The 18,688-nt window shown below is 43.8% G+C and overlaps 1 pseudogene across 1 annotated transcript; it reads right to left on the bottom strand.

Annotated features, from left to right (window-relative positions):
• Nucleotides 1-6: 6 nt before the first annotated feature.
• Nucleotides 7-15,693, bottom strand: LOC146425209 (protein ARK2N pseudogene; annotated as a pseudogene). Its single transcript, XR_014847052.1, has 3 exons — nt 15,530-15,693; nt 5,001-5,171; nt 7-768 (listed from the first exon to the last, which is right to left on the bottom strand). The product of XR_014847052.1 is annotated as a protein ARK2N pseudogene (transcript).
• Between the last annotated feature and the right edge of the window lie 2,995 nt (nt 15,694-18,688).

The following is an 18,688-nucleotide window of genomic DNA, read 5'->3' as shown; positions in this document are numbered from 1 at the left end:
TAATAAGTAGTCTGACGAGCTCGTGCTGGAGTCACAGGTCAGGTCACTGTCGCTGGTACTGCTGTCCTGCAGCAGGTTGTACTTCTTGCGAGCAGCCGCCTCCCGCTTCTGCCTCAGGAGCCGGATCCTCTCTTTGTGCTTTTGGCTCCGGTGACCCTTTACCTTGGTAACTCTGCCATTCTGCTTATCGCTAGACTGTCGGTTTTTCTTGGCAGCCATCGTTGAAGTTTCGCTTTCGGACCTGGATCTCCTGGATTTCCTCCCAACTGCAACCCCGGACCCTGCAGAAGGGTCTCCCTCTACAGCAGCTTCAGCTTGGCAGGGCTCATTCTCCTCTGCAGAAGACAACGTGTCTGAGTCAGCCAAGTGCCCACTGGAGGAAGGGGAAAGCATGCAGTGGTTAGAAGAGTCACTCTCATAAACTCGGCCACCCGCTGGCTTGTCGCTCTCCGTAGATGCCAGCTGAGACTCCGAGGAGTCCCGCCTCAGTTCCATCAGCAAGCAAGGCATGGAAGAGAGCACTGCAGAGTCTGCTGCAGTGGAAATGCTGTCCTTCTCAGTTTGTGTCTCGAGTTCTATAGGCCCATCTTCATCAGGAGCAGTCTCTTGCTTTTCAGAAGTCTTTGGTGGAATTTCTGAATCAACAAGTTCTTCTGCTTTTCCTACTGCCTCCATCTTCATTGCAGAGCAAGGTCCTTCTACACTCAAAGCATGGAGCACATTGTCTGGGAGGCTGGGTGAGCTAGACGTCTCCAGCAATGCAGCAGCCTGCACAGGAACAGAACAGTAGGAAATAATTATACAAGTAACTCAGTCCTCCTCTTCACAATGTTACCTTAAATAACTCACTGCTTTTGGTTAGACACTATGGGCCCACAGAACCACAGAGTGGTTTGGGTTGGAAGGAACCTCCAAACTCATCTGGTTCCAACCCCCTGACATGGGCAGGGACACTTTCCACTATCCCAGGTTGCTCCTAGCCCTGTCCAACCTGCCCTTGGACACCGACAGGGATCCAGGGGCAGCCACAGCTTCTCTGGACCAGGGCCTCCCCACTCCCACAAACAACAATTCCTTCCCAATATCCCATCTCTCCCTGCCCTCTGGCACTGGGAAGCCATTCCCGCTTATCCTGTCCCTCCATCCCTTGCCCCAGGTCCCTCTCCAGCTCTCCTAGAGCCCATTTAGGCACTGGCAGGGGCTCTAAGGTCTCCCTAAAGCCTTCTTTTCTCTAGGTGAGCACCCCCAGCTCTCCCATCTTGGCTCCACAGAAGAGTATCTTATTGTTCAGTATTGTGCTGGTTTCCTAAATTTACTTTTTCTTAGCGAACTCCTCCCATTACACCAAATTTTTCCTTCACTTACACACTCACAAAAATGGTACTGGAGTCACATTAAATGAGGGTCTCAATGGAAACATTCTGCAAGGGAACCTCATGTACCACAGACTTTTTAAATAAAGAAGTGCTCTGAAGTGCTACTGAAGTGTCAGAGGCACAGCTACAGGCTCTGGCTTCAGAGGCATTAGCTACATGTAACACAGACTGCTCTCACCAGAGAACCACCACACTGGTGAGTCACGTAAAGAAGTTTCAGGAATATCTAACACACCATTCAGGAAGTCCCTGAGTGTCTCCCATGCAAGTCCTGGATATACGAGAACCTCAAGGCTGACCTAGTTTCTCTCAAATCTGCCAGGAAAGAACCATTAAATAGTAGGGGCTGCAAGGAAGAAACATTATCCACCCACACCAGCATCCTACACTTTACTTCAAGTTATAATTTAATAACTTGCATTGTTTTAATCCAAGTACAAAGACCAAGCAGTTTATCTGATTGATAACATGCACATTATCTACCCAAAAGTACCTGAAGCAACTTCGAGGAAATTTTGTTGGATAGATCAATAGTTACCATTCTGTCTTCATTATTCACACTTTGCCTTTCAGCTAAATTTTCACTTGGAAATCAACATAGAATAAAGACCCTTAAATTACCACATTCACTCACAGATGAATGGTGTGGAACAAATCCTTTACGGGTTCAGAAGTACAGTAAATTATAAATTTATGCACTTCAAGAAACAAAGCGAAGGCAAAAAAAAAGCACCAGCGAGATCTTATCTAAAAAAATGCATTTCTGCAGAGAAGGCCAATCAGCACTTGAGCAGCCTGAGGAAGTATGGATGGTTCAGAGAGATTTTTCTGTACCCTGACAATCCTTCTTCAGTTTCCTCATCCAACCCAAGCTGCCTGTAAGTGTGTAATTGTACACGTTTGTAATATTCAATATAATGGTACTTCTCTGCTTCTGAAAGGTGCTGTGCAAAAATGAGCCTTGTCCTGTGTGCCCTAACCCACTTTGAAACTTTGTTTCTCAAGAATACTAAAATAGAGTTCATGCTTCCTTCAGGCTAATGAATGAACTGCTGTATGGTGCAAGGGAATGATGAAAATACTTATGGGAGTGAAACACCAGCTAAGGAAAGAAAGGTTGCTTAATATGAGACATCACAAGAAAGATGGAGATGGCAAAACCAGGTCTGCTAAATATGAGGAAAAAACCCCATAAACCCAAAATCCCAAACTGTAAGCACAGCATTTTCCTTCCAAAACCAGAATAAAATGCCTACTATGAAATAGAGGAACATATATATCAGGAAAAATATTTCTGAATACTTGCATGAATAATGCTCTCTTGAAAGCAACTTCAAAGAAGAATTTTTGGAGACAGTAATTTAATGTAAGCAGTAAATATCACGTAGGAACAATTTATTTCCAAGGCTACAGCAGAGCACCAACCAACCCAAATGATGAATACACACGTTCTGAGACCCAAATGCATGTCAATACTGTAATGAAACCAATATTTCTACATAATTCACTCACAAACCTGTATTATCAAATAATTCTTCTATTATACAGCTAAATAAAACACAGATTTGATGATGGAACAAGGGAAATTTGTATTGTACCTGCTAGTGCAGCTCCCAGCTTTCCTCTGGCCATGTACTTTAAAATGGAAAGTATCTTCTCTAAGAGTTTTGAAATGTACACACAGGGAAAAAATGTGTTGCTCTGACACAAACCAAAAGTGTATTACTCTGGCCAAATGAAAACATACTTAAATATTCATACTAATAACTGCAGAACAGCTTCTGCACTGTTCAACTCTTCAGCCTGGGGAGCATGAAGAGCAGAGCTTGACACGAAGATAAAGGGCAGCCAAAGTGAGCTATAGACATTTTCCACAAATGTCCTACTTGGAAACATCATCTACCTCACAGCTCCCAAAGGGGCTGTAACAACACTTGCACTTGCCTTTCCATCTCTCTGGTCTATCAGCCAGAAAAAAATATGTTTCATCTGCACATTGCCACCTTGCTAACAGCCCAATTACACTATTTTATAGGATTTTTTTATATTAAGTGGGACCTTTGACGACTCAAACCACACTGGTTGGATCCCTCACACAGTGATTTTCAGTGACTTGGTAGCAGAGGGAATAGAAATTTCACAATACTGAGATGTGTTTCTGTGCACATGGAAAAAAAATACCTGTTCTGGTACGGTTTGTACTCTTCAAGTCTCTTGAACTGGCTATTTAGACATCACCAATTCCATTATATATATATATATATACATATATATATATATATATATATATATATATATATATACATTTTTTTTTTTAATACATATATATAAACCAGAGCTTTGCCTTTCTCTCAGTGGGGAAAAAAAAACCACCTACCATGACTCAAACAGACTTTGCTACAGGGAAGAACACTGTTTGGCAGAAAATATCTCTGCCAAGGCAAGCCTTGTCTCCAAGAAAGAAAAAAATGTCCTTATTTAGTTCTACCTGAAAACTGTACAGAACAGCTAGAAGAGACTTCATGGAAAAACTTCCATTGCTTTCTTACCACTCACCTTTCTAGTAACAGTACTAGAAAAGGAAATCTCAAGGTGGCGCTAGAGAAAGACCAATTTTTTACTAGAACGAGAACGCAGCACTGAAAAATAAGTTGAAATGCTTACAGACACAGATGAATACTTAATTAGATGTTGATCAGAAATGGCATTCTCCTTTTACTGATGAACAGATACTGCACTGATGATTTTAAAAGGCAATTCTGTAAAAACTTCTGTGCTGGATTTTTCCAGAAGAAAATAGGTTATTTTCCAAGTCACACACAGATCACACCAGAGTGCAGAAACCATTAAATTATCTAACTGTACCACTACCTGGGAAATATTTTCAAACCTTAGATTGATTTGTAAAAGCACACAGTTTGTACACTAAGGAATCTACAGTTCAGGGAAGAAATCCTGAAGGATTTTGAAGGTCAGATTTGCACAGACAGCCCAGCCTCTCTACCAGTTTGCTGCCACTAACACGGATGGCTTTGTCCCTTATTCTTTTCTCACCTAATTGTGAGTGTACTGTCATATTCCCTCCTTTGCACAAAACGGGCTCACTCTTCTGTGGGTAGATTCCTTTCAATAAGCCAGCAAAATTTAAAATGAGAAAGTAAGTGAAATTTTCTGCCAGAGCTGGCAGGAAGGAGGGAAGGGAGAAAAAGCACAAATCATCCCCATATTAAAAAAAACCCAAATCTGATTAAAAGCTGCCTGCTGTTTTGTCTCATCACACCTTGAACTCACAGGTTCAGCCTAGACACAAGAGAGGGTACTGAGCATTCTTTCACAACACTGTTTGCTCCGGGAAGAGATTTTTGTAGATAAAAAGAATGATTAAAATAACTCAGAGGTGATAGTAGCTTCCTAAAGAACAATATTCATGTAATATATACTACGGCACAAAGACTTATATTAAAGATAGCAGGTTTCCCACAGCAGAGTTTCAGGCATCAGATTATAAAAATAAATAATTTAACAGAATGTTAGAGCAGCAGATCAGCTATGTCTCTGGAGAGGGACCTTGAACAAAGAAATCCCCAGGGAATTACACCACTTAGGCACCCAACCCTCACGCACCTTGCCTGCAGCTCTTGTTTCAGTGCTGATTTTTGGCCTGGCATCTTCCAGTACCTCATTGGGTTCTTTCTCCATGACTAGGCAGGCTATTCAACTCTCGTGGAGTTGAAGCTTCTGCTGGTGGTTGCTGCCTCCTGATCTTCTGCTTTGAGCTCCTGGTGCCTCTGCTTGCTGGCAGAGCACAGGAAATGAAAAAAGCGCTCACTTAGGTAAACAGTACTCAGCAGCTACTAAAATATACATTTGTTATCAATGTCCTTCTCACACCACAGACAAAACACAGCTGTGGATCAGCTACTAGGAAGATTACTAAGGAATTAATTCCGTTACAGAAACAAACATTTCTAACTGTAAGTACACAGCTCAAGGTTGAAGGCTTCACCAAATCCATCTACTCAGGCCAAGCAAACAACATGCTAAATCACATACCATATATTAACAACTAGAATGTTACTCATTCTACTTACAACTTAGTTATTTAAGCTGAACAAGGACTGTATCTCAACAGCCTGAAATAAACACCATAACACCCTAACCTTAATTGTACATTGTCATTTCAGGTATTACTGAGCTGACTAATGAAAAAGAATGCCTAGCTTGTTTGAAGCAAACCAGGTCTTCTTTTTCTAAACCTATGGACAGGACAGATCCCTACTTTGGAGGTACTACTTTTTCACAGCAGCTTGTTGGAAAACTCACTTTAGTTTATTGTTAACACATTTCCTCTTAATCACAGTCCAACAGACCACTTCTTTTGCCTGCTTATGGTCACATCACCTTCTTAGGCCAGTTCTAGCAATTGTTGAAATGAAAAAAATTATGTCTCAGAACACTGCCTTTTAATGCCCTTTCAGTTAGTGCTGAAAGAAAACAACTTGCACAATCCACCTCCTCTCACCACTTCCCATTCAACTGGAAGCTGTAATTTAAAAAAAAAAAAAAAAAGATAAACTGTACCTGTATTATTGCAGCAAATAACATCATGTGCGTTCTTTAGGCTTTTGTGACTACATAAATGAAAAGTTAAACTGCAGTGCTGCATACAAGTTATTTATTCAGAGTACACAGTTGACTAGAAATCCTTCCAGGTCCTTCCAACCTTACAGTTCTAGTGCCACCAAAGTCAGTTATTTTCATCTAAGTCTGAGTATATTTTTGTATTTATAAGAAACTAAACTCTGCAATGTCTCCTTTTTACACACATGATTATTTCTGTCTCCAGTGGGATAAATTGGGTAAATTATCTCACATTTACCCAACAGAGAAGGAATAAATCAGAGGTATGAGAGGTAATGACAAACACATAAAACAGAGGCTAATAAAATTATGTTAAACAGCTGACTGTTTTCAAAAACTTAAACACACAGACAAGCTCATCAAGAATTCTGACTCGAACACTTGATAGACTGTGTGTCTGAGGAGGGTGGGTTGGGAAAGGACAGAAGCAGCACACAGCCTGGGTACTGAAGAGTTGACTGTAATGCGTGTGGTGGCTTCATAACACAGGATAAACTTCAGGCAAAAAACAAAGTTAGGCTCTCTTCTGATGCAAGGACAAGTAACTCTGAAGATGTGAAGTGCTAATGAACCTGTCCACTTCCGAAATTTCACCAAAACCCTTTGGAGGTGCAGCTGTGTGGTAACCATGTTTTTTTTTCTTCTTGAATCACCTTCCTTTCCATTGAAAATCAACATGATTAATTCAGTGGAGTAATCACTGACATTTTAGCACAAACAGCACATAGAGATATCAGAGAATCACTGAATGGTTTGCATTGGAAGGGACATTAGAGATGATCCAGTTCCAATCCCCTGCCAAGGGCAAGAAGACCTTCCACCAGATCAGGCTGTTCCAAGCCCTGTCCAGCCTTGCCTTGGACACTTCCTGGGATGGGACATCCTGTGCCAAGGCCTCACCACCCTCACAGCCAAGAATTTCTTCCTAATATCTCATCTAAACCTACTCTCTGTCAGTTTAAAGCCATTACCTTATGCTGGACAGCAGAATGTCAAATTAACCAAAAACTAATCAATCCAAATTATCAGACACCTGTCAGGAAAGACTGATCTGCACCCAGACAAAGACAGAAATGCTGACACTTTCTGGACTGCCCAGCTTGTTCAGCTTCTCCCAAAGACACCAGACATTCCTTTTCATTTTCTTTTAAGTGTCACACAAACCCATGCACTTAAAACAACAGAAGTCACACCAGCACTCAGTCAGTTTAAACCAAGACAGTTGACTCAGCTCTATGTGGATGTGTGTATTGCACGATGCTCTACAGCAGATTTTTCATAACACTGAGCCACCCCCACAGGGATACTGTGTAATTTATATAGTGTTCCTTTGAAAATGCTGCCCTAAAGCTGACTCACTGGCATGCAATTCTACCTAAGGCACATTTCTGGGAGTGGAGCTGGCTCTTTATCAGACAATTCACAAATCAGGCCTGGTAGGAGCCCCAAAGAATAGGACCCTTGGAACCAACATGGCAAGAGAATTGCAGTGCAAAACAAAAGAAGAAAGGATTAAACTAATGCTGTGTTTCAACTGGTTTTGCATAAATAAATGAAGATTAAAAATAGGCTGCTCCTACTGAATACTCAACAGGCTGCATATACAAATTACCCAAGACTGAATATAAATTACAAGTGTATGTGTTAATACAAAGCTTTGCGAAGTATCCTTTGCGATCTTGAAAAGCAACATTTTTTTATCCTACATAAGAGGCAAGACTGCATATTTAAATACAGGTTTTTGTATTGTAATGCTTAATGCACATATTCTGCCCCTTTCAAAGGAAAGGCAAATACCCAGCTAAGGTTTATTTCACAACTCTGCACACAGGCTTCTATAAACATTCACCAGCTGCACTTGGAACCCCACAATAAAAAAAAAATCACAGTCCTTGCACACAGATAAAAGCACTCAGGGTTGGCTGCACTTAGCCTTCTAAAAATCTCCTTTCTTCCTTATAATGAAACCATTTTTCTCAAGTGCGCAACAATTTAAAGTCTACAAAGCTCTGTACTCTAAAAATTACAGTGGCCTTATTTTTATTACTACCTGTTCCTAAAAACTCAAGTGACTTTTATATCTTTGCTTTCAAAAAAACAAGTGGCAGAAATCAACACTACGGAAGTTTCCTTTTCTCTCTGCTACATATTAGCTTGCAGAGATCACCCTACAGAGGATTGTCACACGGATGGACGATCTTTTTCTAAGACACCGAGTTTAACAGATTTTTCTACTTTATCTAACCATTTCTGTTTCTTGAACAAAATGTTTTCTTTATTTCCCCATTCTATACAAACAGATCTTTTCAAGAAATGTTGGTCTATTTTTCCACCACAGTCAAAGCAATGCTCACACAAAAGCCAATTTTAAATTGCTTGAGCACAACATAACAAATTAATACTAGTTTTCAGAGCAGAGGTTAAGAACATTTACCTGAGATATCCTGAAAGTACAACATCTTTTTATTTGCCAATAGCTCCAACTGATAGATCAGGACAACGTCAATGTAACTTCAAAGCAGTAAATCCATCTCAGCAGTGCTGTATTTGCAGAACCATAAAGGTTGGAAAATACCTATAAATTCATCAAGTCCAACCTCAGCCCAGCACCACCTCCACGTTCACCACTAAACCATGTCCTCAAGTGCTGTGTTCCACAGTGATTTTCCAGACTCCACATCTCCCACAGCTTCCCAAGAGCTCAAGGCACTGAACTAGACTTGCTGTGGGGTTAAGACAGCCATTTAAAGAAGATGAGTTAAGAGATACTAAGTAACCATGCAGTTTGTAAATATTTCATGATCAGACGTTTTTACACCATCTGTGCCTTGGGGAACAAACAAAACCTACCCTCAGGTATTTTAAAATTTCAAATGCTTTAATTCAACACAAATGAATGTCTTTGCTATAAGGCATAGGGCAGTAAGATACCCATTTTATGGTCTGACCATCAATTGACACATCCAAATTCTACAGAAGAGCTGAAAAGGAGCTGAAAGCCCAACAAGCACTGATCTCAAATAATTTCCTCATCCACACAGCCACTCATATTATTCACTTGCTTCTTTAATTATTAAGCTAGTAGTATCCGAAATACTGCAATATGGATTTGCAGGAGGTATACCACTGAAAAATAAATGGTATCAGTCTACTAAAGGCAAAGTCATGTTGCATTCAAATGATGAAATTGTACAGTAAGATACCAACTGGGCTGTTTTTGACACCAAACTCTTGACCTGCTTAGACTAGTAACAAGAGGTGCCAATTGATTTCAGCATCCACCAGATTGCTAACAATCAACAGCAGAGTCTTTATGTGTCAAAAGTGCTCCTAGAAGAGACAGGACTCCTGTCACAGGTCTCAGTATGAAGCAAACACAGGCTGGTTCTACAAATGAACAAAAGCTATCTTGGGTATTTAAAAAAAGAACTGACTGGGTCAAAAGCCATTCACATGTGTATTAACAAAAATGCCTCTAACATGGTCTTTACTGTCAGATACTTTCTAAAGTATTCCAGCTGGCAGAGGAGAAGAAATTTGAGCTCTGCTTCAAGGGAACAGACAGACCAGAAAGCAGACATTTCTTTCCTGCAATTCACAAAAGTTCATAATTTCTGCATGTATTTGACTGCAGAAATTAAATAAGAGTATGTAAGAGGATTCCAAGTTACTAGCTACAAAAAGAGAAAAAGAAACTTAAAAGGCAGTTTTCAGCAGTACCATGCAAGTACTGGCAGGAGAAAAAGAAAATGAAAAAAACCCACTAACCACTTCTTTCCCCACCATCCCTGAAAAAAAACCAAACCAAACCAAACGAGCCTTAAAATGCATCTTTTACCCTAAAACTACTTCTTAGGTTATTATTCCTGTTTAGGAAAAAGTGGTTCAGCTGGCAGAACTTTCATAAGAATAAAACAAATGGTTAGCAACAAGAGACATGAACTATATAAACAGCTTTCCCAGTAAAAAGGGAGATGGAAGAAAAAAACCACAAGAGCATGAAGCCCGGAGTATCAATTCAACCTCATTCCATTAATTCAACACAGCCTTATTGCTGCTGGAGCTCGGAGAGTTCCAAACAGACAAACAATGAAATCCACTACAGGTGTTAAACAATCAAAAAAACATTTTGATCTTGTAAAACAAACAAGGGAATTCAGGTGTCTGTTATCAAACTTGTTTTAAGTTAGGTGAGATTTATAACTAATTACTGAGGGCTTATGAAGCTAACTCTGGCAAGATATTAAATTAATTTCCCTGGCTTAGTTTTACAGTATTCAACAATTCCTGGATTTTCTTACTACAGTGAGTGGATCCAAAGTCTGTGTATTGCATTTAAGATGACTTACTAACAACACTAAGTGGAACCATGAAAAATAAAACCTCACCTTAACGGCTCTCTAAACACAATACTCAAAGAAATATGTGTTTTATTGTAACTCCTCAGATTGTGGACAGTGCAAGTGAAAGGTGTTACCTCCTTTGGAGGAACCATAGTTATTGGCAGCACAAATTGTATTTATCAGTAATGGGCTCATGGGCACTGCTGCCCACAAGACCATTCTTTCCCACAATGGCAACTTCATTTCCAAAAGATCTCTTACCAAACACGATGAGGCTACAGACTACCAGCACTTCACTCAACTTACTTCATTAGGAGACAGCCTTTAAACCATTGTATTTCCAACCACAAGCACACAGAATTAGCAGATAGCTTCCCTGATATATTCTTTGCCAACATTTCTTCCCTGAATTGCCAGATTACTTAGAAACATCTTTCTCGCAAGATTTGGCATTCCAAGAGAAGATGAACCAGGGAAGTGAGCTGAGGAGCCAGAATTACCAGCTGATGAGAAAGCCAAAGTAGGAGAGAACACCACTGGCTCAACCTCACCTTGCTATCATGACAAGCTGATTCTTTTTTGCTTCAAATGTTTGACAGTACTGTTGGAAGCACCAGCCTCACACTGGTACCATGGAAATGCAATATTCCCAATGGAAAACAAATTACTAAAATGGTAATTGTTTCATCATGCAGACAACTGGTATTACACAGTCTGGCTCTTAGTTATTCCCAGCCCTGCTCCTGTGAATCACTTGGCCTCTACCCATGTTGGATGAATGGAAGTGAAATCTGACTTCTCTAAAATAAGTTGTTTAGTGCTAATGATCAAGCATCATGAAACAAGACACTGGAGCAGAAAGGTAGCAAGAGAAACACTTATTCAATCAAGGTCTGGCTCCATCTGCTCATTTTCAGGAATTTTGAAGCATCAAAGCAGAAGAGCATCTTGCAGGACACTACAGAATTCTCACTAAAACGTCAGATTCATGATCCACACAGACTGAAACAAAAATGCTAGCTTGAAGGAGTCTTTAAATACTTGCATTTAATTAAAAAGTGACCACCTGTTCCATTTATGATTCAAAAGTTGTCAGATTGAGTACCAACAGCTTCTAAGCTGTTTTCTTGGAGACCAAATATCACAAGGCTGAAGCCTGGACGCTATTCTGCGACTTAGATCAATTTCTGAGCATTGGAGAGGCAAACTATGTGGTCAAATTGACACCAACCCCCAAATAACTTCTTAAATAAAAAGGGATATTAGATGGGATCATTCTGCACCTGAAGCTGACACACCTCATGATCATGGGCAAGTTACCTGACCTCCCTGAGCAGTCAGTAACGCATCGGACACAGTGTCACTGCAACACCTGCACCGCAGAGCTGCATCTCATTTCCAGCCCTAAATGAGTAATGCACGTGTGCCCCAGCTGCAGGGAGCAAGACACATCCACGGAGAAACTGCTGCAGGCTCCAGTCACACGGATCAGACACGGCGAGATCAGACAGAACGCTAAGGAGCAGGAATGGGCGAACCCAGATTCAAATTAGAACCCTTAAACAGTAACACTGAGTAAGTGACAAGGTATCAGGCACTCAGCTAAGCTCAGAGATGTACCACATCAGAGAAAGCAAGAGTAGAAGCTAATATTTACACTATATGCACATTTTGATTTACAATCCCTTTAATCCAGTTTTCTTTTTGTTCAAAATTGCACATTTGTGGATGTTGTATTCTAAACCTCAAGTTGCAGCCTCAGAACTGCATTATTCGTTAAAAATCTGGATCAAAGATGTGACAGAAAGTACGATTTTTGTGGTGATTTGTGTTGTCCAAGTTCCCTGCAATAATATCTGCTGCCACAGATTCCAGTTTCGTAAGTTTGGCTGCTCCTGAGTTACAGTGATAAAGGATGAACTCCCATTCATGTGCTGAACATTTATTTTGGTTTTGGAAAACCGAAAGTTGTTCGCTTTCCCCACAAGGTCATCTCAGAACATCAACATACACTGCAGCACACCTTATCTCAGAGCTCTTTCCCACCACTATGCCTGTCCCCCTCTCCCAGTGCTGATTTGTTTTCAGCTCTCTATCACTACCAGTAATGTTCAAGCCAGCAAAGATATTCAAGTTTTAGTAATTCTTTTCCAGACTGCAAGTTACACACTGGCAATTATGGTGCTTAAATCTTTTACTTTGATCTAGTAAACGTGTTATTAAATCTGCTGCTCAGTTTCTGTCAATGTTTGCAGTTTTCTAAGCTATTCAGTCAACTGCAGATAAAAACACAGAAGCTGAGATTGACCAAAGACAAAATTCCGTCCAAAAGTACCATCAACACAACAACTTTGAAATGTTGCATACAATTATGTGCGGGTTGCTTGAAACTATTTACTCATTTGAAAAACTTTCCAAAGCTTTCATATCACTAGATAATTGGTGGTATTTTGGTCAGAGGGTAACCAGAGAGCTGAATCACTCAGTGTGCAGCCCCTTCACCGCGTGGTACATGGAGACCTCCCATCTCATTAACAGATGTTTCAGTGAGATGTTGATATACAGGCAGGTCAAAGATGGCACATACATCCTTGGTGGTGCAGGGAGCTGATGTGGTAATAGCCAAGAGAAAGGGAAGAAAGTGAACAGAATCCAGACAAAGAATCCTGCATTTTAAAGGCAAATATACAGCAAGGAAATGGGGGTCAGGACAGCCAAGGCAATTATTTCTTGTTGCTCTGATTGAGTTACACCAACTTATCTCCCAAACGTTTGATGTTCAAAGCCCCTCATGATAATCCATATTTACTCTTTGTTCATTCAACCTTAACTCACCCCATTAATCCCACCCCCTCCACAGTGCCCATTTGTCAAAGGCACCCAAACATCCTTCCTACCTCCTCTTTATCAGGTAGAGCAGGGCAACGTTTTCTGTGCACTGTGGCCGTTCTCAACCGCCTCGTGGGTGGCTTCAGGTTCCTCCCCACTTCCCCTGCCCCCACAGACCCCAGTTTAAGGCATGCACTCCTGGTTTGTGCTCTGTATTTCCCTCCAAGCAGGCAGGCTGTGCACCAGTCGAGCACAGGCAGAGATGCCCAGGCTGCACTGCCACACAGCTCACACGCCTGGATGTGTAAGGCCACAGTCCTCCCCTCTGCCCGACTTCTCAGACACCTGTCACTGCACCTCTTCACGACACTAACCAGCAACTGCACTGGAGAGCAAACAGAAACAGTCACCACCATGTAATTAGAAAATTCAAGTGTCTCAAAATGAGTCAGGACTGTTATTCTCATGTGCTCAGGCAGCTGCCCAGACTCACGTACTGCCTTCCATCACCCGCTGCGTCCCTCCCCTTGGTTCCCCAGACAAAATACCAGCGTTGCTGGTAAGCCAGAACCACAGAAAACTCTGGTTTATTGGCTTTCAGTAGCCACATAACCACTCCTTTGGAGTTTCTCTGGACACCAGCAGGCTGCTCTAGATCACTAGAGGTGAGAAATACTCAGAAAATTACTCTTAAAATTACTGCTGTTGGACAGAAGAGTTCTCCACACTTCATCTCACTGCTTTGTTATTGTGTGTATTAATATATATATGGGGGGATGTCTGGGTTTAGCAAACACATGACAAGCAACTTACTGTTCTCCTGAGAGTTTGCTACAAACCTCCTTCCTCAGCAGAGGCCACATTTCCATCCTCCAGGGCAGCAGGGAAAGCTGTGCTGCCCTGACTGCCTGACTTCCAACCCTTCTGCCACAGAGACAAGAATTACAGGTGGTAACTCAGGCAGGAGAACCACACGATGGGGAGTTCAGAAGAGCATCGTGCTCAGTTTCCACCTCAAGGTCAAACATTACGTTTTTAACAGACTTAAGCAACACAGCACACTTCAAGAGAAACATTTTAAATGTAGCATTTGTTTGCTATTCCAAGGGGAGAGGCAGTACTGTTTGTACTTAAATTTTTAGCTCCAAAGTGGAAGTAGGTTAGTCCTTGCCTGTAAGTGAAACTATTATTCAGTCTGATGCCTGAGAAGTACCAGAGAAGACTTAAAACCAAATTAAGTCTCAAGGGAGCGGGAATTAAAAGAAATTTTACATTTTTAAAGAGATGCTCAAGGGTTCAAAGATTTACTTATTCATTTTTAAAAGCTAGAATTACTTGTCAGGGAAAAAAAAACCCAAACAGGACTGACTTATACCATCTCGACACACAACTTTTTTTCAGCTTTTAAAGTGTTGTTAGGTACTTTGTGTTGGTTTAAAGTGCACAGCTAGTTAAAACCACGATCTTGTTTAACAAAGTTATTGCACTTATAGTTTTACCAAGGTACCTACAAAATTTAAGGCAAGTTGCCGTGTTCCTCTGTTAACCAACTAAGACATAAACACACTTAGATGCTTCTTAACAAAGGTGGCAGCAATGTAAACCTAAAAAAAAAAAGCCCTAAGTCTTTCAGAAAGTGGCCTTTTGAGTAGCTGTCCAATAACCTCCAGGCAAAGAAAGTTACAGTACTGGAACTGGGGAAATAGTTAAAATATTACAAGTCTGCTAAGGCTGCCGTTTTTCGCTTTTAAAAAGGAACAAGTAGCACAGTTAAGTTTTATATTCGCCTCGGATGGCTGTGTGGCTCGGAGCCACATCTGCAAGCCACTGGATGTCAGGAGCTCAAGGGGAACCCGAGCTAGGTCCGCGAAGAACAACCTGAGCGTTCTTCCCATCCCAGACACATCTTCCCACCAGTGGCACACACCACCCAAGGTAAACAAAGGCGCAGAGAAACCCCCAGAGAAGCGCACAACTGGAGCACATACACCCCTTGCTTGTACAAGGGCTGCTCTCCGACAACTCACACGACTTCAAAAGTCGTTGCGGGGGGCGGGAAAGGAAAAAAAAAAAAAGGCACGTTGCAAAAGTCCCGGGAAACACAAAGCGGGCCCTGAGTTGTTCCCGGGGTCTGTGGGGAATTTCGCCCCGCGGGGCCAGGGCAGACGAGGCCGGGGGCTGGAGCAGCGGCAGGAGAGAGGCGGGAGCGGCAGGACCACCCCGGCGGGCTCAGCCCCCGCCCGGCCCGGGGGATGCGCGGCCGCTCCCGCCGGGGCAGCCAGGCCGGTACCGCCCTCCCCTCAGCGCCGGGCCGCCCCCGCCGCACCGCGCCGCGCTCACCTGTGCGAGGCTGGGCCCCTCCCGGCCTCCCCGGCGGGGGCAGCGGCCGGGGCATGGGCGGCCGGGGGAGCCGGAGCCGCGGGAGGAGCGGGAGGAGCGGGAGCCGCGGGAGCGCCGGGAAGAGCCGGGAATGTCACCGGGGCCGCCGCGCCGTCACTTCCGCCCGCCGCGCCGCCGGGGGCCGCCGCGCCCCACAGCGACACCGCGCGGCCGCGGCGGGAACGGAGGGAGCGCGCCGTGTCCCTGTGCACTTGTGTGTGCTTGTGTGTGCCTGTGTGCATGTGTGTCTGCGTGTCTGCGTGTCTCTGCGTGTGCTTGTGTGTGCTTGTGTGCTTTTGTCCCTGTGTGCCTGTCCCTGTGTCCCTGTGTGCCTGTGTGTGCTTGTGTGCTTTTGTGCTTGTGTCTGTGTGTGTCTGTGTGTGCCTGTGTGTGCCTGTGTGTGCCTGTGTGTGCTTGTGTGTGCTTGTGTGTGCTTGTGTGTGCTTGTGTGTGCTTGTGTGTGCTTGTCTGCTTGTGTGCTTGTGTCCCTGTCCCTGTGTGCCTGTGTGTGCTTGTGTGTGCTTGTGTGTCTGTGTGTCTGTGTGCCTGTGTGTCTGTGTGTACTTGTGTGTGCTTGTGTGTGCCTGTGTCCCTGTGTCCCTGTGTGTCTGTGTCCCTGTGTGTCTGTGTGTGCTTGTGTGTCCCTGTGTGCCTGTGTGTCCCTGTGTCCCTGTGTGCCTGTGTGTGCTTGTGTGCGCTTGTGTGCCTGTGTGTCTGTGTGCTTGTGCGCTTTTGTGCTTGTGTCCCTGTCCCTGTGTGCCTGTGTCCCTGTGTGCCTGTGGCCCTGTGTGCCTGTGGCCCTGTGCCCCTGTGTGTCTGTGTGCTTGTGCGCTTTTGTGCTTGTGTCCCTGTGTGCCTCTGTCCCTGTGTGCCTGTGTTCCTGTGTGTGTGTGTCTGTCCCTGTGTGCCTGTGTGTCTGTGTGTCTGTCCCTGTGTGCCTGTGTGTCTGTGCACTTGTGTCCCTGTGTGCTTGTGTCCCTGTGTGTCTGTGTGTCTGTGTGCTTGTGCGCTTTTGTGCTTGTGTTCCTGTGTCTGTCCCTGTGTGCCTGTGTCTGTGTGCCTGTGTCCCTGTGTGCCTGTGTCCCTGTGTGTCTGTGTCCCTGTGTCTGTGTGTGCTTGTGTACTTGTGTCCCTGTGTCCCTGTGTGTCTATGTGCCTGTGTGTCTGTGTGTGTGCGTACTTGTGTCCCTGTGTGCCTGTGTCCCTTTGTCCCTGTGTCCCTTTGTGTCTGTGTGCTTGTGTCCCTGTCCCTCTCCTTATGTCCCTGTTACTACATCCCTGTCATCATGTGACTGTGTCACTGGTTGCCTGTGTCACTGGCTCATTATCCCTGTCACTGTGTCACTGTCGCTGTGTGCCTGTGTCCCTGTCCCTGTGTCACCAGGCCTGTATCACTGTCCCTGTGTCACTGTGTCACTGTCAGTGTCCCTGTCACTATCACTGTCCATGTAACAGTCACTGTCACTTTGTCTCTGTCCCTATCACTGTCACTGTCCCTGTCACTGTCCCACACCCCCAGCACCCCTCACACGCTCCAAGGAGAGGCACATTCCCCCTCCAACACCGATCCTGGCGATGCTGCTCTCCCTGAAACCACAGAATCCCGGGATCACTGGGGCTGGAAGAGACCCAGAGACCCGAGCCCCGGGGGCTGGGTGAGGGCAGCGTGGGGTGCAATCACAGCGACTTTGTAATGACCTCTTTCAACAGTGTAATGACACCTTAAACGTTGTAAAGCCCTCGCTAAACACCCTCCTGGTGTTTCTGCACTCCGGGGTTTGTGCTGCACAGCTGCAGGTGTAGCCCCTGCCACTCGGAAATGGGACAGGAAATCATTTTACTATAGTCTGTAAGTGCTGATCAGGGCTACAAACACCTGGGAAATTCAAGAGTTAAACATTCACCATACAGCTGATCGTGGCACAGATTCAGTCCTAGGGCTGGTAGTAGGGAAATGTGAGTGTTACATCCACCCAAATGCATGTGCATCCACCCACACCACCCCCAAATCGTGTATGTGGACTCGAGAAACAGATATTATGCCACCTCAGAAGAGTTTATTGTATTAGGAGAGATGAAGAGATTCAGCTAGAAGCGGAACCACACATTCAGGAATTCACAATTTTGTTTTAAACCAGTACTTTGCAAGGTACTTCTCACCAAATATTTTTTTAAAATATCCTATTCAAGGAAGGCCAATGCATTATTTGTGGTGTCAGCATGAAGGAACGCTCTAACAAAATCTGTACTTAAGCAAATACAAAACCTTCCCCGTGCTGAGCTCCTGGCAGCTCAAATCCAGAGCCCACTCCAATTTCCTGCATGGCTTGGGCCATCAACCTTCACCACCCAGCTGGCTGCTTCTGGGGAAAAAACCCAGAACCTGTATTTACGGGGAACAATGTGCTTTGGAGGCAGAGCTCACGAAATACACCCGGAGGACACCCTGCAGCTCACAGGCACTAGGACAAGGCAGTCGGGAACAGGCAGTGCAGTTCTGGATGGAGTACAGGGAAGCATAAGGACACAGGCGAGGGCGGTGAGCATCTGCCTTGGATTTGCAAGAAGAGTGATACATGGGAAGGAGCTCCAAGACTACACATCTGAAGGAGACTGCAGGCTGGAGGCTTTAAAAAAAAAAAAAAAAAAAGGAGGAATTCTGACTGTCATAAGTACCGTGGAATTAGTAAACTAAGTGGGGAGACACCAGTGATCTGCAAATGTCTGAATGAAGTAAGTGGCATCAAGGGAGAAGGCTGGCGATACATAATGGTTTTAATGGGGTGAAATTACAAAAGGGCATGCCTAAAATGAGAATCCATGTGGAAAGCTTTTGAATGGAGAACCACAGGGTGGAAAATCGTCTCCCTAAGGGAAGTGGTGAAAGCTTTATTGCCTGAGATTTTAAATGCCAGATTAAGGGAAATACCAGGGGACTCATTCTGAATTTTAAAGGAGATTGGGTTGAAAGATTAGGGAGGCAAGAAGAAAGGCTGGAGGTGGTGCTGGCTCCAGGAATTTTGGGAGTACAGCCCAGCACCTCTTCTAGGCTCCTCTGGCTCCATGTTATCATTCTTTGACTGTGTCTGCCAAGAGTGCAATGATTTCAGCATTAGTTAC

The sequence above is a fragment of the Lichenostomus cassidix genome, chromosome Z (assembly GCF_008360975.1).
Source record: "Lichenostomus cassidix isolate B80296 chromosome Z, HeHo_3.0, whole genome shotgun sequence".
NCBI classification, from domain to species: domain Eukaryota; kingdom Metazoa; phylum Chordata; class Aves; order Passeriformes; family Meliphagidae; genus Lichenostomus; species Lichenostomus cassidix.
Note: the sequence above shows the minus strand (reverse complement) of the source record. Positions and strands in the feature narration are given on the sequence as shown.